This window comes from Halichoerus grypus, chromosome 3, assembly GCF_964656455.1.
Source record: "Halichoerus grypus chromosome 3, mHalGry1.hap1.1, whole genome shotgun sequence".
Classification (NCBI taxonomy): domain Eukaryota; kingdom Metazoa; phylum Chordata; class Mammalia; order Carnivora; family Phocidae; genus Halichoerus; species Halichoerus grypus.
Genome location: NC_135714.1, coordinates 116,825,546 through 116,848,495, shown reverse-complemented (window position 1 = coordinate 116,848,495; position 22,950 = coordinate 116,825,546). Strand labels below are relative to the sequence as shown.

At 37.2% G+C, this 22,950-nt stretch overlaps 1 pseudogene; it reads right to left on the bottom strand.

Annotated features, from left to right (window-relative positions):
• Nucleotides 1-2,344: 2,344 nt before the first annotated feature.
• Nucleotides 2,345-5,737, bottom strand: LOC118550960 (trifunctional enzyme subunit beta, mitochondrial pseudogene; annotated as a pseudogene).
• Between the last annotated feature and the right edge of the window lie 17,213 nt (nucleotides 5,738-22,950).

Here is a 22,950-nt window from a genome sequence, read left to right as displayed (position 1 = left end):
ATTTTAGATCTTTCTTCTTTTCTTATACATACAGTGCTATAAATTTCCCTATAAATACTGCTGTAGCTGCATCTCACAAGTTTTGATAAGTTCTTTCATCATTTTCATTTAGGAAAAAAATATTTTTAAATTTCTCTTGAGATTTCTTCCTTGACCTATATATTAAAGGAATACCTGGGAGATATTGTGGGTTCAGTTCCAGACCACTGCAATAAAGCAAATATCACAATAAAGTGAGTCAAATGAAATTTTTAGTTTCCCAGTGCATATAGAAGTTATGTTTATACCATATTGTAGTTTATTAAGTGTGCAATAGCGTTATGTCTAAAAAAATGTACATACCTTAATTAAAAAATATTTTTTTGCTAAAAAGTGCTAGCCACTATCTGAACTTTCAGTGAGTCATAATCACTGATCACAGATCACCATAACAAATAAAATAATAATGAAAAAGTTTGAAATACTGTAAAAGTTACCAAAATTGGATAGAGAGACACACAGTAAGCAAATGCTGTTGGAAAAAATGGCACCCATAGGCTTGCTTGATGCGGGGTTGTCACACACCTTCAATTTGTAAAAAATGCATTATCTATGAAGTGCAATAAAATGAAGCAGAATAAAACGAGGCATGTCTGTATTTAGAAGTGTGCTGGTTTGTCTCTACATATTGTGGGATTTTCCTGTTATCTATTATTGATTTCTAGTTTAATTCCACTCTGATCTGACAGTAGACATGGAGGATTTCTTTTCTTCTAAATTTGTTAAGGTGTGTTATATGGGCAAGAATGTGGTCAGTACTGGTGAATCTGAAGCTTGAAAAGAATGTGCATACTGATGTTGTTGTAGGATTTAGTCTATAGATGTCAATTACATCCAGTTGATTAATGGTATTGTGTTTAACTATGTCCTAATATTCTGCCTGCTGGATCTGTCCATTTCTGAGAGAGGGTTCTGGAAGTCTCTAACTATGATAGTGGATTCATCTATTTATCTTTGTAGTTCTATTAGTTTTTGCCTCTCACACTTTGATGCTCTGTTGCTAAGCATATACACATTAAGAATTGTTATGACTTCTTGGGGAATTGATCTCTTTGTCATTACATAATGTCCTTCTTTAACTGTAATAAATTTCTCTTTGAAATCTGCTGTCTGAAATTAATATAGCTATTTCTGCTTTCTTTTGGTATGTATTAGCAAGTGTATTTTCTCCATCCACTTACTTTTAATTTGTATGTCTCTTTATATTTAAACTGTTTTTCTTGTTGACTTCATGAAATTGAGTCTTGTTTTTTATTCACTCTGAGAATCTTTACCATTTAAATGGTGCATTTAGACCATTGGTTTTCCAGTGATTATTGATATATTTGGACTCATATCTACCATATTTGTTATTGTTTTCTATTTGATGCTCCTATACTTTGTTTCTACTCTTACCTTCCCTCTTTTTCTGCCTTTTGTGGTTTTAAATGAGCATTTTATAGAACTCAATTTTTTCTCATTTTTTTAGCATACAGCATATATTTTTTGTTTGTCCTAGGGTTTGCAATACATATTTACAGCTAATTTAAGTCCACTTTCAAATGACAGTATACCACGTCATCAGTAGTGTGAGTATCTTATTATAAAATAAACCTAATTCCTTCTTGTTCTTTGTATCATTGCTGTCATTCTTTTCACTTATAAATAAGCATACAGAAGCATATATGATATATACATAAGCATATACACTGGAATACATTGTTGGTATTATTATTTTGAAAAATTTATGTTGGATCAATTAAAAGTTTTTATTTTATTCTCACTTATTCCTTTTTTGACGCTCTTCCTTTATGTAGATCTGAGTTTCTGACCTATATTATTTTCATTGTCTCTAAAAAACTTTTTTTAGAGATAATACCTCTCCACTTATTTAGATTCTGAATTATCTTTTCATAATTAAGTGAATTTAGGCACACTGGTTTGTATTTCATAGAAAAGTTATTTTTACATTACATATAAGAATTTGCAAATTTTACAAAGATGATTCCAAATCTCAGCTAACCTCTCCCCCAAATTGCAACCACTCATTTAGTCTTTAATGAAAATAAAGACCAAAAACAAATGCCTAAGCCTATCACTGTGTGAGATTCTGGTGGCTAAGTAATCCCTGAAAGAGCAGTAAGCCATAATTATTGGAAAGCTCAGAATACTAGTGAGCCTTAACTGCAAAGCATTTAACAGAGGGCCACAAATTTTGTTTTCCTAAGAGGAGCTAGAAATTATAGATACATTTAGTAATGCACTGAAATGGCATTACCTAGTGTGAGTATTGCACAGAAACTCCAGGTCACCTCTTCCTGATCTATTATTTTGCATAAGCTTCTACTATCATAGCATGGTCCTGCTCTCCAGATGTATAGGCAGTCACTAAGGAATACTGGCCTCCTTCTTTCTGTAATCTGTTGGCAGGTTCCATGACCAACCTGCAGCCAGTGGCTCCAAATAGGTATCTCAGGGACAGCCATCCACCCCAGCTGTTAAACTTCTTTAAAGTAGGCAATCCAACCTTGGTTTTTCTAAACCATGTATTTTTGTGCAAACAAATCAGAATCCATGGCTTTCAAATTAGCCAAAATCTGACCTGAGAAAACTTCCTGAAATTCAAAAGCATCAATATCAGTTAATCCTGCCTTCTCTAGAACTTCTGGAATAGCATATATTGTCTGAGTAAAAGTTGATCTTTTGGATCCTGAGGTACTTACACAAAATCCCTCAAAAATGCCCTCCATTTATAACCTATGGCCAGAGCTTTTTCGTCTGCCATAATCAACACTACTGATTCACCATTGGTCAGGAAAGAAGAATTTGCAGCTGTCGCCATACCACAGGACTTGATGAATGCAGGTTTTTGTTTAGCCATCTGCTCCAGGGACAAAGGATGAATGCAGTTATCTTTGGTAACTATATCTTTTCTTGGTACTCTTTAGGATACAACATCACCTGAGTGGCTCAGTTGGTTAAGCATCTGCCTTCAGCTCAGGTCATGATCCCAGGGCCCTGGGATCGAGCCCCGCATTGGACTCCCTGCTTGGCGGAGAGCCTGCTTCTCCCTCTCCCTCTGCCTGCCATTCTGACTATCTGTGTTCTCTATCTGTCAAATAAATAAATAAAATCTTAAAAAAAAAAAAAGGATACAACATCGGAAAGCAGTCCTTCTTCTTGTGTCCTTATGGTCAGGCTGTGGAGATAAAGTACATACTCATCTTATTTCAGTCAGAAAAAGCAAAGGCAGTGACCAGTTGGACTGCAGAGTGCCCATCGTCTCACCAGAGGGTGCTCAAGTGATAAGAAATTCAATCTGAATTTAGAGGTTAAAGATAGTGGCTGACCCAGAGTCTTGGCCTTATTGAGATCAAGAATCGTTTTCCTCATTTTCCTTGAATGACGAATAAAGATGTCCAACATTAACTCTACACCACCTCCCACAACTGCATCACACTAGCCAGAAACAATCAAGCCAAGCCCTGTGGTCCTGGCTTGGTTGGCAGAGATGCAAGCTAGTATGAGCAGGATTCTTATCAGAGAAGCCAGCTCCAAGGGCAGCTTCTCTATCACATTGCTTGTTTTCACTTCCTGTATAATTGTGCCAAAGATGATATAATCAACAACTTCGTTTGGAACACTGGTCTGATGCATCAAACCCGAAAGTGCTGTTCTGGCCAAATGATGCAGCGTCACATCTCTATATGAACTGCCGATAGCAAAGGAGTGCAAACACCATCCACCATCACGATATTCCTTAAATGTATTGGGGTTTGACTAAAGTCTTCGATTGATGCCTGGGGCAGCTCACAGCTAGGAGGAACAGCTCACGGTTCTTGCAAAAAATGTGAGGGTTTGTTTGTTTGTTTGTTTTGTTGGTAGCAGGAAGATTTTTATTTTTAAGATTTTATTTATTTGAGAGAGAGAGACAGGGAGAGGGGGAACACACGCAGGGGGAGAGGGAGAAGCAGACTTCCCACCCAGCAGGAAGCCTGACGAGGGGCTCGATCCCAGGACCCTGGGATCATGACCTGAGCCGAAGGCAGACGCTTAACGACTGAGCCACCCAGACGTCCCTGCTCCAGCAGGAAGATTTTTTTTTAAACATGTAAGTCAAGATGGAAATCATCCTGAAATCCTCTCACCTTAGTTTTCGCCATTCAGGCTGCTGTCGGGGTAAAGGTCCAGAACCGAGTAACAGGACTCAACAGGACCCCTCCCCCCAGCCAGCGTCTTCTCGGGCCTCCGGGGCCTGGAGGGCTGCCCGTTGGCTGCCTGACTAAAAACCCAGCATCCCTCCATGGGCCTCCTTCCTTCCACTGGGGAAAGAGTCGCTTACACCGCGTCAGCCGGAAATGAAGAGCAGGCGACAGCGCAGCATCAGGAATTTTAGTCGGGAAGTGCTCGGGAGCCTGGTTGAACTGCGCGGCAGGAAGAAAAGTCCTCTGTGGGTCTCCTCAACTTGAAGCGTTTGCGCTTGCGTCCTCTTTGCGTGGCCTGCGGCGCAGTTAGCAAGCAGCCTCGGCCACTTCACTGTCTCCAGGATGCTCCACTGCTCAGGTGAGGCCGGCAGAGGGCACCCCAGAGTCCTGCGCAGAACGCCTGCGGAGACCCAGGCGGCCCCCAAACCCCGCCCCCTGTGTAAGTAACTGTTAACATTTCTTGCAAGACCTATCTCCTGGCCACAAATTCCATCCGTTTTTGTTTGTGTGAGGAAGTGTTTATTTCTCCTTCACTTTTGAAGGAAGATTTCATAGGGTACAGAATTCTAGCTTGGTGGGGTTTTTTGTCTCTAGACATTTTAAAATTTCACTCTATTCTGTTCTTGCTTGCATGGTTTCTGAGAGGTTGGATGTAATTTTTATCTTTGTTCCTCTGTAGGTAAAGTGCTTTTTTGTTTCTCAGGACTTCTTTGAGGAATTTTTTTTTTTTTTTCTTTACCTTTGATTTTCTGTAGTTTGAAAATGATATGCCTGGGTGTAGGTGTTTTATTATTGGTTTTTGGTTTTTTTTGTTTTTTGTTTTTGTTTTTGTTTTTTTGGCATTTATCCTACTTGATTTTCTCCGAGATTTGTGGATCTGTGGGTTGGTGTCTGACATTAATTTGGGGAGATTCTCAGTCATTACTGTTTCTTCTGTTCCTTTATCTTAAGTTTTAGTTAGCAAGTTTCCCCAGAGGGCAGGCCTTGTTAAGAACAGAGTGCCTGGAGTATTTAAAAATGGTTCTGCCCCACCCTCCACCACCACCCCTCCCTCCCCCAAAAAAAAGAAGACCAAGGGAATTTTTCTCTGGTATTTACTGTGAGAGCCTGGTAGAGTTCCCTGAAGTAAATCTTAACAGAGCTGTGGAAGCCCTTCTAAAGACTGGATTCCCTGGGAGCTTTTAACTCAGACTTACCCACACAGAGTAGCCAGCAATTCTTCAGATATACTTCCAGTTTCCTACCCCTCCCTTCCCACTCAGGTTCTCATGGTGGTTTCATCGTGGTATCTCAGCTCAGGTTACCTGAGATTCCTTGTGTTCTGTCTCTCCAGTCTTGGGGGCAGTGGCTTACCCTGTGCCCTCCCCTCTTTTAGGGATCCAAGAAAAGTTGATTTTTAGTTTGTTTAGCTTTTTACTTCTTGTTAGGACAGCATGACAACTTTTAAGATCCTTATTTGCAGAACCAGAAACTGGACCTAAATATGTCAGTTTAACATATAATTGCTTGCTCATGATTTAATGCCTGTATAACAAGATTACATCTCCCCCTTGCTAGAGATATTGTAGCACTGCACCAGTATTTCCTAAGGCAGGGGTCTAAAGTCATTCTGGACACTCAGTCCTCTATTTCCTGTCTCATAAGAGAACAGAACGCACTAGGAGAAATTGGTTTTTAGGGATTTTTTTTCTGTGCATCCAGTTGTGAAACAATGACCTTTACCCTTTTCTCCATTTTTATTGTCTGCTTAGAAACTGCGTATATAAATATGTCTTGTTTCCAGAAGCTCACTGGTGAATAGCTTAACATTGTGTGTGTGTGTGTGTGTGTGCGTGCACGTGCACACGTGTGGTGTATGGCATGGAGTGGAGAGGGGCACAGAGCAGGAAGGTTAAGTTATTCTTGTATTATAAATCTTTACACTTGGTTCCCAGCTCTTGACCCCTTGCTACTCCTAAAATTATGGATCAGATTAATAACAATTCTTTTCATCTCTTGTCTCCAAATAGCTTAGAAATAGACTTTTTAAATATTAAAAGGTTGAACTGCTTTTTCATTGGAGGCAAGACGAAGGAGAGAAGAGAGAAATTCTGAGCATGTTTGTGAAGTCAAATCTAATGATTCTGTGATTTCACAAAGGTCAAAACCTATAGTCTCCATGAAACAATGCCTCAGAACATTGTCACCAGGCCTCTGTCCTGGCCCACTATTCTGTTGTCCCAAAATGTACTAGAAACTGGTTAGTAGCAGGTACCAATTACTGAGGAAAGTTTGTTTGTTAAAGAATAGGTAAATAATTTAGTCTGTCTACTTACAAAAATGTCATGATGGTGGTGAACAGGTACAATGTTACTATTTATTACTAGAAGAGTCATTTAATTTGGGTGAATTTTGGTGTTGTAGAATATATTTCTTGTTTGTTTCGTGAAAGTTTAATTTTTAACACAATTTTATTTGCATATCTTTTTGTCTCTTCTTCTAGAGAAATTAAACATTAGTGTTTCTGCCTTATTGATTTGCAAAAAGTAGTACTAGCCAATAGCTCTGCACACTCACCAGTGTCCTATGTCCATTACTTTACTGGACTTCAGGGACCATTTTATGCATTTATCACCCTGTGCTGTTATTCAGCAAAATGCTATGACAATATTTGTATAGCATACAGAGACCTAAAGAACCCTATGTGGTGTTTTTCCTCTGATTGATTTTGGGTATATGACTGCTCTCCAATGGATAAAAAGCAAGAAAGCAATTTTGCTTAACCAAATAGCTCTCAATGAAAGTGATCATTGTATTTCCTTATAGGAAAAGAAAGAAGGTCCAGGGGATTTTTCAGTGATGTCTATTCACTTAATCCCTCACCAAATAAGCTTATAAAAATCAAGGAACTGATAATTCCCACTCCCAGTACACACATTTTATTTAAATACATGTTGATAATCCACTCACCCAGAAAAAAACAATGAGAAAGATGTATATATGTGATCTTTGTCTAGATGCATATGATCATATTTTAGAAAATAGAAGTCATACTGCATATTTAAGTGTATACATTATAACGTCACTGAGCTAAATATTAGAAACATTTCCATTTTTTCATTAAAATGCATGCTACAATTCAGCTTTACTATGGAATTGTATTAAAATTTATTAAGCTAAGCTATTGTTGAACTATATGCTATTTCTAAATTCTCATAATCACAATAGTGTTTCAGTGAATGTCCTTTTATGTAAGTATATTACTAACTATAGAAGAGAGATTTCTGCAAATGAGTCATTTTATATTTTTTGGCACAGTCACCAATCTTGGTATTAATATTATATTTGATAAATAATTATCTTTTCAAAGGACAAATATAACAATGATGTTTTCACTTGAATTATTTTTATTAAATGCAAAGAAAATAAATTTAGTATGGCTAAGAGTTATATATTTTTATCCATTTAAATTTTGTATACTCATTACCTTTCCCCAGTTTCAACTGGAGCATTCATTGTTTTTATATAACTTAAAATTCTTTTCATAGTCTGCTAGATATGGGACAAATAGTATCCCTCATATTCCTTTTGCTTTTTATGTTTCTGTTAAGTTTTACTTCACACTGAAAACTTCACATATTGATTTCTATCAACTATTTTTTGATAGTACATTTTTACTTGCATTCAAATTTGAAAACCCCTTTCTGTCCCAAGACCAGGTACATGCATATTGTAATTTATACTTTCTGTTGAATAACTTAATATTTATCTCTTTTATTTTTAATTTTTGCTCCTTTAAAATGTTTTAAATGTACACTGCTCTATGATGTAAGGTATAGCTTATTTTTGAAAGCTCATTTTTCTGTTTTTCCTTTCTTGCATTTTAAAGGCCCCCTTGATCAATTTTTATTTATAAATATATATATTTACTTTTTTCTACCAAATTAATGTTTTCAAATTACTTTATAAAATGTCATTGGATTTTTAATGGAATATAGCTAAATATTTACATTAATTTCGTAATTATTATCTCTAAGTGTCAGGTTTTTTTTAGATTGTCAAATCTTTTATATTTCAGTAAAATTTATATAAGAATTTTCCAGCTTTTTTGTTTTTCAAAGTTATTTGTATTTTTAAATCCAGAATAGAATCTGTAATTTCCATTTATTTTAATATGCTATATTATTTTCCACTTATTTTGATATAAAATATTATTTTTCCTCATTTGTCATTGCTGCTATTATATAAAGTCATTTTTTAATTGTTACCCAACCATGTTTTCCTGCAGTAAACTAAACTTGATCACATTTAAAAAGATATATGATATGGATTTAATTTTTTATAAGAGTTCTACTTTAATATTGATAAATCTGCTTAAGCTGTAGATTTTATATTATGATAATATTTTCCAGGTTTGGTATCAATTGTGAACATAATATGAGAAGCTTCTTGTTTTTTCTAAGTTGTGCTTATGAAATGGTAATTAAATGTTGCTTCAAATGTTGAAGTAGTGTGTTTTGGAGTGCCTGGGTGACTCAGTTGGTTAAGCGTCTGCCTTCGGCTCAGGTTATGATCCCACAGTCCTGGGATGATGCCCTGCATCAGGCTCCCTGCTTAGCAGGGGAGTCAGTTTCTGCTTCTCCCTCTCCCTCTCCCTTTTCCCCTCTCCCCACTTGTGCTCTTTTTCTCACTCACTCTCTCTCAAATAAATAAATAAATCTTAAAAAATATGTTGAAGTAGTATGTTTTTAAAATTAGCTGATAATCATCACCTTTAATTGTAGTAATATTTCTGAAAACTTGCTCTAATTTTATTTTTTCTTATTCTACTTATCTTTGGATTTTTCCTTGAGACAATATAATGTGTTGATTTATATTTTATATAAAATGATCTACTCTTTTCAGCATTTATTGATATAGAATTATGCAGAAAACTTATTCATAATTGAAACTACTTGTGGTTCTGTACAGTGCTTATGGGTTCTAGAAGCAACATATCCACACTTAATAATACTGCTTCAGCCCATATAGCAGGTGAGGAGGAAGACAACTAACTTTGAGTGGAGCCTGAAGCAGGAAAGTATTGTTTTCTTTATTATACTGCATAGAGATTTGTATATTTTACTGGCTTGAAATTTCAAACAAACAGAACTTAATTTTTTTTTAAGATTATATTTATTTGTCACAGAGAGAGAGAGAGCACAAGCAGGGGGAGCGGCAGGCAGAGGGAGAAGCAGGCTCCCCGCTAAGCAAGGAGCCCAATGCGGGACTAAACAGAACTTAATTTTTAAAATGAATTCTATCGGTCATCTCTCTCCTTTTTTTTAAAATTAATTTTGCTGTCATTTTTTATTACTTTCCTTTGTTGTCATTAAATTCCTTAATTAGTTTTTAACTTACTGAGTCTAATACTCAGTTTTTTTCATGTTTTATGTAGTAATAGAATATTTTATGTTAGTATTCCTCTGCTTATAAAATATGTTATATGCAATATGTTTTGAAATTAGTGTTCACATTAATATTTTCAGAATGGTCTTTTTCTTTGACCTGAGTATTTCAAGAAAGTGTTTTTGCGTTTTGTTAATTTAAATCTTCAAACAAAAATTCTTCCTAAATTGATCTGTAGGTTTAATGTGATCATAAATTAAAATAGGAGCTGTTTTTATTTTTAATATAAATAAGCTGACTTTACAATGCTTAGTCTTCCAAGGGCGGCTTCTTCAAAGATGCTGTGTTCAGATTCTCTAAAAAGCAGACACAAACACAGGTTTGGAGGGAAAGGCCTTTTTTTTTATGATTTCATTTTTAAGTAATTTCTGCACTCAAACTTACAACCCCAAATCAAGAATCATATGCTCTACCGATTGAGCCAGCCAGGAGCCCAGGAGGGAAATGCCTTTCAATGTTGAAGGGGAACAAGCTAGTGTCAATGGGGAACACCTTTAGTCTGTGATGCAGGTCTGACATTGTAAAGGAAGGTGAGGTAAGAAAAAGTGAGAAAAAGAAACTCAGATTGTAGCATAGTTCTATGAACATTTTGGGCAAAATAAGGAGTCCTCAAGCCACAGTCACCCATTGGAAGATTTCTGCATCTGGCAGGAATGGGCCTTCATTGGTCCCATTACCATGCTAAGTCATCATTCACTGGACGTTGGCTAAGAAGTGTGGCCTCAGTGAGTATATGATTACAATTCCCAAAAGGTGGCTGTTGGGAACTTTTCAGGGCCACCACAGTCCATCATGCTTTTAGTTGCACAGATCTACTTCTTTATGTAGATTTATGCAGCAGCTCCTTGTTTCCATGACCTCTCTTTCTGAAAAGAAACTTAGAAGAAGGAGGCTAGCCAAACAGACTATATCCTTTTTTGCTACATTTAATTTCTGGGTTGCAACTGGTATTTATTCTCTTCATCCTACACTATTTCTCCAAAATTCTTCTCGTCCTCAGACATGACCTTATTGGACTTTGGTAGCTTGCTTGGTACTGTGACCCAAATATTCATTTGTGATGTCTAAGCCCTTGGTAATCATGCCTTTTTTCAGAGCAAGTTTGTTGTCTCCGTTTACCAGTTAAAATGGGTCAGTGAGTACAGGAAGTACTAGAATGAATCACCTGGGTTCCATACATGTTCCTTCCTACTGTCATTGTGTTTTAAGGCAGCCATGATGGTGATTTTTCTTCTCATCTATTGATCCATGGACACAAAAAGTCCAAAGAGATCTTTGCAATATTCCACTGTACGAGTGTGCCCTTCTTCGGAACCAAGACCTCCAATCCTTCAAGGCCCATAGTTGTAGGAACAGGAAGCACAAAATCCCTTAGCAGGTAATTAGAAATGATGGTAAGTAGGTCCTTCTCTACTTCTACCCCTTGTTTTCTCAACCTATATATCATTGTTTTTAAGGATAAAGCACTATATAAATGTCTTTAACACATATATTGCATTCTAAAGAATGGCATCCTGTTCTTTAGAATGCTCCTTTTAAGATGAACTTCAGTTGTGCCTTTAGAAGGTTCTTCTTATATTAAGCTGGCTGCTTCTGGATGGTGCAGTATGTACTATGTAGTTGACACTTTAGACATGGGTCCACTCCCACACATTCTTTGATATGACGTAGATCACTTGATCATATTCTACATTGAATGGGATTTCATCCAATAGAAGTAGACGAGGCATTCCTCAAGACCCTGGATAATCCCTTTGACTGAGACTTTTACTGAAAAGAAAGGTAAATGCCCATCCAGAAACAGAATCCATACTTCTGAAGACAAACCACAGAGACTTCAAGGATGAAAAGAAATCAAAGTGGTCAGCTTGCCATCAAGAGACTGTTGGTCTCCTTGAGGAATAGTGCTATATTGGAGGCTTCGCATTGGTCTCTATTTCTAACAAGTTGGACATTCAGAGGTACCAGTGGCTAGATCCACATTGATAACTGAGAGTTCATGCTGTTGGTCTCATATGTCACTGTGTCACTGTGTTTATACACTTCCTATGAGAAGTGACTTGATGTAAGAGTATATATAGAAGCCTGGACAAGAGTAATGTGGTTGAATATACAGGAGGGGGCACAAAGAATGAAAATTTTTGTATTATAGGTTACTGCTCACCAGAGAGGAGGCACTGAACAACTAAGTAGACAAAATTACTTAACACAGTTGTTGATAGCCAGCCTTTGTTGCTGGCCTCTATTAAACTGGTGGAGTGGGCATGGGAAGATAGTACACAGTGACACAGCCTCCAAAACTGTGAAACAATACATTTCTGTTGTTGAAGCCACTCACTCTGTGGTATTGTTATAGTATCTCTAGCAAATTAATAAAAGTGGTGATACTAATCTACCATTAGTACCTATCATTTACTCTGTCCGTGCCATATTTTACATGATTTACTGTTTTGGCTAGAGAGGGTAGTTGCAGAGGTTTCTATTTGGTGTTCCTCAGCTAGATAGCTTTAAATCCATAGGCCAGTGTACCAATGTGGTATTTAAGCAAGTCGCCAAGTACTGTCAATTCCAGCTATACATTCAGTGGCTGAAGAAATAACTGGTAGGTGGATCCTTGTGCCCACCTACCAGTAGGCTCAGAATAAATGCTTTGGGGATCTAGGTATCAATGCCATCTCAATACTTAGGTACAATAATCTGAAATGCTTACGTATTATGCTTTTGCTGGAGTATAGTCACTTGAATGATCATAGGTCCCTTTGAAGGAAGGACTAGTCATTAGATTTTATATTAGCTGTATTACTGTGGATGTCTTCCTCCCAGGGACACAGACACCTCTTTAGTTCATGGGTTCTGAGTCTACAGTCTGAGAACTTAATGAGGGATCATAGCTTTATATTGATGTGGCTGCTTTTAATCTACTGCTCCTATGTTCTTTCCTCCTACTAGATTCTTGTTGGCTGAATGCTTATTTTATTGTGGGGACCTCCATTCATGCTTTATCAACCATTTTCATGACTCTGTGAGTGAGCTTGTCTGTCTTTATGGTGATTGTGGCCTGCTAGTTTCCAGTGTCAGGCTCTCATTATCCAGGCTTCTATTACTTTGGTGACTTTGTCATTCCTATGAATATTAATAATTCCATTTGTGTGAACTTCTCCTGTCATCTCTGGTCTTCAGAGGAATTCTACCACTGAACTTCTTAATAGTGCTAGAGAATTTTGCATTTGGGCCTCCTGTGGAACCTAACCCTCTAGTGGTTTATCTGGGCTTCCATGATATTTCCACTTTAGCGTTCCCACTTCCCTCAACCTCTTTATTCTTTTTCATTTCACTCACTTGAGACATCTTTTTTTCTAGGCTTCTAAAGACCACTCTGGTAGAAAGTTTTCCCCATTCACAGGTGTACTTGCCAGATGTCCCAAAAAAGTGTGAGTATACCCCAAATCATGAATTCTTGCTTAATCTAGTCTTACATTTGGCTCCTCTTGGTACAGTGTTCTAAAAATTCAATTCATTCATGTTTCCCAGGTTTGATCAGGAACATGCTAGCTAATCCTTGTAGCTTTTTTTGGTAAATAATGTTTATTCTTCATCATCAGGCCCAGCTTGTCCTGAGCAGTCCTATCATAGTATTTAACCCTAGCTCTTGGCTTGGCAGTCAGGAGACGATGTGATGAATCTTCAGGAAGTAACCTGGTGACTTAACAGGGAGAGGTTTTGCAGTGTCTACCAACCCTGGATGTGTTCTAGGAACTAAGGAAGAATGCATCACCTTTACAAGTTCTGAGGCTCAGAGGGAATCTTAAGAACAAAACATCCTTAGAGCATCCCTATAGATTTCCTCATTTCCTGTTTCAGGATCGCAATAATTCCCAGTCACAGCCCTGATCACAGCATGACTGATGTGCTTTAGCTGAATATTTAAATTTCATATGTGAATGTCTCTGGATTTCTGGGTCTCTAACTTTCAGTTCCTCAGTCTTTTGGTCTGCTGTGTGTGCTTTTACTACTGGAGTTACAAGGCCTCATATGTATGTTATAACCATTGATGTACCTTAATAGGCATCAATTCAACATTAAGAGTAACCAGTGAATTCCACTGTCCTTGTAGTCATAGTACCCCTCGTATCTTTCAGAATGCCTGAAATACTGCACCTGAAGGGGCATTTCCCTATTTTAAGATGTTTTCTCAGATCACCCTGGGATATGTTAGTTAATTCTTTAGCAATTTAGCAACCACCTTTTACTAGGGACACTCAGTGGCTATATACTTCTCAGAATGGCATCTTCTTGCCTACCCGTAGTAAGTAAGCCAGTCCCAAATCCCTATCCTGTTGTCTGTTTTCTTAGATAATTCTTGGATTTTCTTTTTTTTTTTTTTTTAAAGATTTTATTTATTTATTCATGAGAGACAGAGAGAGAGACAGAGGCAGAGGGAGAAGCAGGCTCCCCGCGGAGCAGGGAGCCCGATGCGGGACTCGATCCCAGGACCCTGGGATCATGACCTGAGCCGAAGGCAGACGCTTAACCGACTGAGCCACCCAGGCGTCCCAATTCTTGGATTTTCTGAGAAGCAGGAAACTAAGATGAGGTTACATCTGCAAGAGGTGTATATATGGAAATGACTGTGAAGGAAACCAAAGGAGACAGGGAGAACCTTCAGAAACCATTTAGGCTTTCTATCATTGAGGGTAAGAGAGAGGGAAGGGAACTGGGTAGGAGAAGATGCACACTACAGTTGGACGAGTCTCATGTCTCACAGGAATAAACTGCATGAGGAGCACAGCTGTGCCTATTCATTGGTGGGGAGAAGCCTCTGGTGACCATAGTGTAAAAGTGGTGATAGAAAGGCAGCAGGTGGGGCCACCAGTCAGTTCTGCAGTGGATATGAGAGGTATATTTTCATGGTTTCCATAGATACTGCCTAATATTCAATGAAAATTTATTTAAATTAAGAGTGTCCCCATTCTTCCAGAGCCTTTAATTCTCTCCAGTTAAAGACATTTTGGGGAGGCCCTGCTAGGCTTTTCTCTACATACTTTCTGCTTTCTTTTGAAACAAGTTTGAGGTTTCTCTTTATGGTCTTTTAAAATCTTGACTTAACAGGGCAAACTTCCTAGGAGCTTGGGGTAGGAAGTGCTGGCCTTTTCTGATTTTTACATTTTTACAGATACAGGTTTTTTTCTTCTTATTTTCTTTGATCATTTAGTTCTGGCTTTGGAAAGGAAGTTAGAGGGCATGCTCATGTTTTCATCTTCCTCAGAAGTTTCCCTGATTCCTGTTGAATCCACCAGCTTATTCAATCAATGTGTCTAACTGGATGATGGATCTTGTTCTTGTCCACATCCTTCTAAATGCAAATGAATGAGGTCTTTGAATTGAGAAATTGATTTATTTTAGGTAAAGTATCTGCTTGTCAATAGGCATAATGGTTGAATAGATAAATGAACAAATGCAGTCAAAATGAACATTGTTTTGTAGAAAGATATCATAAGTTGGATTCTACTAAATCCAATAGGGCCATCCTTCCATGTTTTTCACAACTAAGTGTTTTTTTTTTAAATATTTTATTTATTTATTTGAGAGAGAGAGAGTAAGAGAGCACAAGCAGGGGCAAGAGAGAGAAGTAGGCTCCCCACTGAGCAGGGAGCCCGATGTGGGGCTCGATCCCAGGACCCTGGATCATGACCTGAGCTGAAGGCAGATATTTAACCAACTGAGTCACCCAGGTTCCCCAACAATTAGGTGTTTTTTAAGATTACTTGTGGATATGTGGATTAATTAATTAAATTTGGAGTTATCTTTTTAGAAAGTTAATATGATCAAATTAAATTCTTAGAGTATTAATTCATCTTTTAAGAAGTACACTGTATAACCCTGCATTAGAAAGACCCAGAAGAAGGACACAGAGAAGTCATTTTATCCTGAAGCCATTGGAATTGAAATAATCAAAAAAGTATAAAAATGGTTATGCATATTTTTGTAATGATATTTAGATTGAAGCATGTTGATATATAGTCACTGGCAAATATTTTCAAGTAAAACCAAGGAATTTTTATTAAAAATGGATCTATAGATTGGTATTCTCCCCATATTTATAATCCAATGTGGATTTAGTGATTGCTAGTTTTCTTTTAATTGAGGTGAGAAATTAAAGAGAAGAAATAAAACAAAATAAAAATTTTAAAAAAATTAACTTATCATTAAATTTGAATACATATTTTTAAAAATGTTATTATTTCTTCCAATATTTTAAAGTTGTATTAACCATAGCTAATTTAATAGCATTTTAAAATTAATTTCCTTGGGGTGCCTGGGTGGCTCAGTCATTAAGCGTCTGCCTTTGGCTCAGGTCATGATCCCAGGGTCCTGGGATCGAGCCCCACATCGGGCTTCCCACTCAGCGGGAAGCCTGCTTCTCCCTCTCCCACTCCCCCTGCTTGTGTTCCTGCTCTAGCTGTCTCTCTTTCTGTCAAATAAATAAATAAAATCTTAAAAAGAAAATTAATTTCCTTTTACTGAGTCTTTCCAAAGCATTGGACATACTTTTCATGTAAATACACACACACACACACACACACACACACACACACACAGAGTTTCTTTGGCACATAGATATCAGCAAATTGTGTAACAGTTAATTAAATCACCTAATACCTTTCACAGTTTTAACTGGCATGAGTTAGTTGAGAATAACCTCAGTGGACTCTTGAGAGACACTCAACTCATGGTAACTACAAGTGCCAAGATCTCTAAGTAAGTAACTTAATAGTCATTAGTGTTCCAAAGACATGCTTATTAGTAAATATATGACAGAGAGAATGAAGGAAATAGGTTAGAATCCAGCAAGTTGCTTAATTAGAAGGTGATTAGGGAACCTTCTACTGAACATGCAATTTCTACATTTTCAGGGTTTTATTTTTGTGGTTTATTTATAAGCAATATGACAATGTGTTACATCAACATTCTCTGCAAGGAAACATGTATAGTGTCTAGAAACACTTAAATAAGCTATTTAATTTCCATATAGTTGATAGTGAAATTATGTAACCATTAAATACAGTTTGCTAGGCACCTTCAGCTATATAATTGTACTTAATGGTTACATAATTATTTTTAATGACAAAGGAGATGAAGAAACATAGATGAAAGTAAGTGATACTTTAAGAAATTATTCATATACATTTAGTAATTGATTTAGAAATTTGAGGTATCTCATTAATTAATAATAACTATTTGCCTAGAAGATATAATTTAAAAATTAACATAAAACATTATGGTAGAGAGTAAGTTGACCCTTAAACAGCATGGGTTTGAACTTCACTGTCTACTTATACATGGATTTTTTTTAGTAAATACAATTATAGTACTATAAATGTATTTTCTTTGTTATGATTTTCTTAATAACGTTTTCTTTTTTTTAGCTATTTTAAGAAGACTGTATATAATACATATAATAAAATATGTGTTAATCAACTGCATTGTTCAAAATTGAATTTTGCATATGCTGTTTAAAAATTGGTTTTGCATTTGTTAAGAATACTGTCCTGTTTGTCCCTTATATCTTCCTATGTTTAGTCTCAGCTCCTTCTGTGGTCAAACACATCTATTATCATAGCTCCAGTTCACATCTCTCAATATTAACAGCTTTTTAAATAATCTGAATAACTAGCAAATAGACTATTCTACAGAATGGAAATAATCTTTGTTCCTTTTTAAATAATCTGAGCTGCATAATCAAATTCTTGATTTCAAGGTTTTTTTTCAGGGAGATTTTCCCCTGTGAACTTCCTGCAGTAACTTGAATAAATGAGACGTTTATTTTTTATTTTTTTTAAAGAGTTATTTATTTATTTGAGAGAGAGAGTGCGAGCACAAGTGGTAGGAGGGTCAGAGGGAAAGAATCTCCAGCAGATTCAGCATTGAGCATGGACCCTGATGTGGGGCTCAGTCTCACGACCCATGAGATCATGACCTGAACCAAAATCAAGAGCCAGATGCTCAACTGACTGAACCACCCAGGCACCCCTGAGAAGTTTATTTTTTCAAACATGGAAAAACAAGTTTCCTGTGTATTTTTCCTTTATGAAATAAATGCTTATGAACTCCTAAAGAACTTTTTCATTGATATTTGAACTTGAAATTGTTTCTTTTTTTTTTTTTAAGTTTTTTTTTTTTTTTTAAGATTTTATTTATTTGCGAGAGAGAGAACGAGAGACAGAGAGCATGAGAGGGAGTGAGAGGGAGGAGGGTCAGAGGGAGAAGCAGACTCCCTGCTGAGCAGGGAACCCGATGTGGGACTCGATCCCGGGACTCCAGGATCATGACCTGAGCCGAAGGCAGTTGCTTAACCAACTGAGCCACCCAGGTGCCCTTGAAATTGTTTCTAAATATCATTTGTATTCATTAAATTTATCCATATAACTTTAATTTATCCACATAAATTTATCCACAAGTACTTGTGATTATAATTCTGCTTAGTACTCCCATGTGAAACAACATACATATTTTAATAATTAAAACTTTAAGTGAAAGCTTTTTATGGGTTTATATATTCACGGAAATAATTTTTTAAATGCACCAATACTTCAGTGTTTATGACCAATGTAACTCTAAAATGAACAGGAAAATGAACTAGTAAGTAAAATAGTAAATAAACTTCGTTATCCACTTTTATCACAACCTGTTGTCTTTATGACTATTATTTTAGCCCTAAAAGGAGGATGCTCAATACACTGGGCAGAAGCAAAACTATTAAAATTATTCCATGTGATACCAGAGTGCCCTTTTTTGGACCTGTGCTACTGATCTGCCAAGAGTTTTAGAACAGCTGCTTCAATTTTATTACTATGCTATTGGAGATGCTTCACCTGTGCCCCTCACTTTCTTCTTGCACTATCTTCTTTGTAGACTAACAAGCCATTAACAGTGGGGATAGAAAGCTGTATTCATCTTATGAAATTATTTCCTAACTAGGTTTTCAAAAATCCTAAAAGCACCCTTTCTTTTTTAAGGAATATTGGTTTCTTTCTTTCTTCCCTTTCTCCCTCCCTTCCTTCTTTCCCTCCTGTCTCTCTTTTCTCTTTTTCCTTCCCCTCCCTCCCCTCCTCTTCCCTCCCCTCTTCTTTCTTCCTTCCGTTGTTTCTTTCTTTTCTTTCTTTCTTTCTTCTTTTCTTTTTTTCTTTCTTTTTCTTATTAACATGTTCCTGAATACTTCTTTTCTGAAAGGTACGAAAATGTAACACCTGCGACTCACATATAGGAGACAGTCAAAATTTAACATTTCAAAACCATGGCTCTGAATATGGTGTTTTATGACTTTGAGGTACTACATGGCTACTGAGTTCAGAGTACTTTCACATGAAAAGGCAAGAAACCCCATAGAGAGAATATTTGAAATTATGTCCTCTATACATGACATGCAAAAGCTACTTTCTTCGAATATTTTCTGGGCAAAATAAATAATTTTTTACAATGCGGGTTAGTCATTCGGGTTAGTCATTCACTCAGATATGAAAAGCAGATTATACAGACTTCTACAAGTTGAAGTACAAACAAATATTTTGTTAAGAGAATAAATGGCCACAAAGTACATTAAATGTGGGATAAAACTCTTTAGACATATAGCTGAGGACAAAGGATAAGCGATCAACCATGCCCAAAATATGTGTTTTCATATTATTCTCCCTCAGCACACCCTTGTAGTCAATGATTGTGAATGTGCTGTCTACAGCATGCTTTAGAGACTACCATCTTACCTTCCCCTGGTCATTGTTCTTTCCAATGTGAGTAAACTCTAGCGGTCAAGGAGACATTGTTCCCTACCCACCTCCTTCACTGTGGAACTGAGACCTGGAACCATCTCTAGTATCTCCATAGTCCTTTTCCCCAAAGCTACACAAAAGTGACTTTACTGCTAATGTGCTAATGTGCTCACCACTAGACCCTAATATTGGGCCTGGACTTTTGTTACTAACTAAGGGGCTGTGGATGGAGCTTGGACTTGAGAGCTAAGATGTTCCTTTTAGTGAGGGAAAGGGGAAGGGATAGGGTTACACTGGGTGCCTACATTTGTACTTTTGACTTGGCCCTGCAAATGCAGATGTCATAGGTGGGCCCTTACTAATTTTCTGAACTTCTTGAAGGACAGAAACTAAACAAAATAAAATCCTCAATTATCTTTATATCCCTAGGCCAAGGTTTTTTAATGTTTTAAAAGTGGGCTTTCTACAGCCTGAAAAACTAGCAAACTTACCATTCTTGGGTAAGATCTGTCCTGTAGACTTTTTGTGTTAGGTCTGCATAGTATTTAAATTTTATTTTGAATAAATATTTACTATTTGGGAAGTCATACACTATGATCTGGCTTCTCAGAAAAAAAAAAAAAAATCTGAAAACACTAGGCCCAGCCACGTTCCCAAATGAACAAAGAACATTTTTTTTCTCACACCAATGGATCTTGTGTTGTTTGTCCAGTTTGTCATGGTCCGGAGAGTCCCATGTTTTCTCTTAACAACAATTTCAATGTCAGTCACTTGCCTGGCCCCTATAGGCATTTGAATATGTCACATCTGCAATAAAGATGCATGAAATGAATGAGTAATTAAAACATATAGGATAATATTAAGTCAGTATTAAAATTATTATAATTTAATAAATTATTTAATTTAATTTAAATTCATAGGCCAGTATTAAAATTCTGACTATCTTAGAATTGCTATTAAAGCTCTCCTGTGAACCAGACAAAGACCCCATTAAAAAGGAGAATTACAGACCAATATCCCTGATGAACATGGATGCAAAAATTCTCACCAAAATACTAGCCAATAGGATCCAACAGTACATTAAAAGGATTATTCACCACGACCAAGTCGGATTTATCCCTGGGCTGCAAGGTTGGTTCAACATCCGCAAATCAATCAACGTGGTACAATACATTAACAAAAGAAAAAACAAGAATCACATGATCCTCTCAATAGATGCAGAAAAAGCATTTGACAAAGTACAGCATCCTTTCTTGATCAAAACTCTTCAGAGTATAGGGATAGAGGGTACATACCTCAATATCATAAAAGCCATCTATGAAAAACCTACAGCGAATATCATTCTCAATGGGGAAAAACTGAGAGCTTTCCCCCTAAGGTCAGGAACGCGGCAGGGATGTCCACTATCACCACTGCTATTCAACATAGTATTGGAAGTCCTAGCCACAGCAATCAGACAACAAAAAGAAATCAAAGGCATCCAAATTGGCAAAGAAGAAGTCAAACTCTCACTCTTTGCAGATGATATGATACTTTATGTGGAAAATCCCAAAGACTCCACCCCAAAACTGCTAGAACTCATACAGGAATTCAGTCAAGTGGCAGGATATAAAATCAATGCACAGAAGTCAGTGGCATTCCTATACACCAACAAGTCAGAAGAAAGAGAAATTAAGGAGTCGATCCCATTTACAATTGCACCCAAAACCATAAGATACCTAGGAATAAATCTAACCAAAGAGGCAAAGGATCTGTACTCAGAAAACTATCAAATACTCATGAAAGAAATTGAGGAAGACACAAAGAAATGGAAAAACGTTCCATGCTCATGGATTGGAAGAACAAATATTGTGAAGATGTCAATCCTACCTAGAGCAATCTACACATTCAATGCAATCCCCATCAAAATACCATCCACTTTCTTCAAAGAAATGGAACAAATAATCCTAAAATTTGTATGGAACCAGAAAAGACCCCGCATAGCCAGAGGAATGTTGAAAAAGAAAAGCAAAGCCGGCGGCATCACAATTCCAGACTTCCAGCTCTACTACAAAGCTGTCATCATCAAGACAGTATGGTACTGGCACAAAAACAGACACATAGATCAATGGAACAGAATAGAGAGCCCAGAAATGGACCCTCAACTCTATGGTCAACTAATCTTCGACAAAGCAGGAAAGAATGTCCAATGGAAAAAAGACAGTCTCTTCAACAAATGGTGTTGGGAAAATTGGACAGCCACATGCAGAAGAATGAAACTGGACCATTTCCTTACACCACACACAAAAATAGACTCCAAATGGTTGAAAGACCTCAATGTGAGACAGGAGTCCATCAAAATCCTAAAGGAGAACACAGGCAGCAACCTCTTCGACCTCAGCCGCAGCAACTTCTTCCTAGAAACATCGCCAAAGGCAAGGGAAGCAAGGGCAAAAATGAACTATTGGGACTTCATCAAGATAAAAAGCTTTTGCAAAGCAAAGGAAACAGTCAACAAAACCAAAAGACAACTGACAGAATGGGAGAAGATATTTGCAAATGACATATCAGATAAAGGGCTAGTATCCAAAATCTATAAAGAACTCATCAAACTCAACACCAAAAGAACAAAGAATCCAATCAAGAAATGGGCAGAAGACATGAACAGACATTTCTCCAAAGAAGACATCCAAATGGCCAACAGACACATGAAAAAGTGTTCAATATCGCTCGGCATCAGGGAAATCCAAATCAAAACCTCAATGAGATACCACCTCACACCAGTCAGAATGGCTAAAATTAACAAGTCAGGAAATGACAGATGTTGGCGGGGATGCGGAGAAAGGGGAACCCTCCTACACTGTTGGTGGGAATGCAAGCTGGTGCAGCCACTCTGGAAAACAGTATGGAGGTTCCTCAAAAAGTTGAAAATAGAGCTACCATATGATCCAGCAATTGCACTACTGGGTATTTACCCCAAAGATACAAAAGTAGGGACCCGAAAGGCTACGTGCACCCCGATGTTTATAGCAGCAATGTCCACAATAGCCAAACTGTGGAAAGAGCCAAGATGTCCATCAACAGATGAATGGATAAAGAAGATGTGGTATATATATGCAATGGAATATTATGCAGCCATCAAAAGGAATAAGATCTTGCCATTTGCAACGACGTGGATGGAACTGGAGGGTATTATGCTGAGCGAAATAAGTCAAACAGAGAAAGACATGTATCATATGACCTCACTGATATGAGGAATTCTTAATCTCAGGAAACAAACTGAGGGTTGCTGGAGTGGGGGGTGGGGTGGGAGGGATGGGGTGACTGGGTGATGGACACTGGGGAGGGTATGTGTTCTGGTAAGCGCTGTGAATTGTGCAGGACTGTTGAATCTCAGATCTGTACCTCTGAAACAAATAATGCAATATATGTTAAGAAAGAAAAAAAGAAGAAGAAGAATGTAGCAGGAGGGGAAGAATGAAGGGGGGGAAATCGGAGGGGGAGAAGAACCATGAGAGATGATGGACTCTGAAAAACAAACTGGGGGTTCTAGA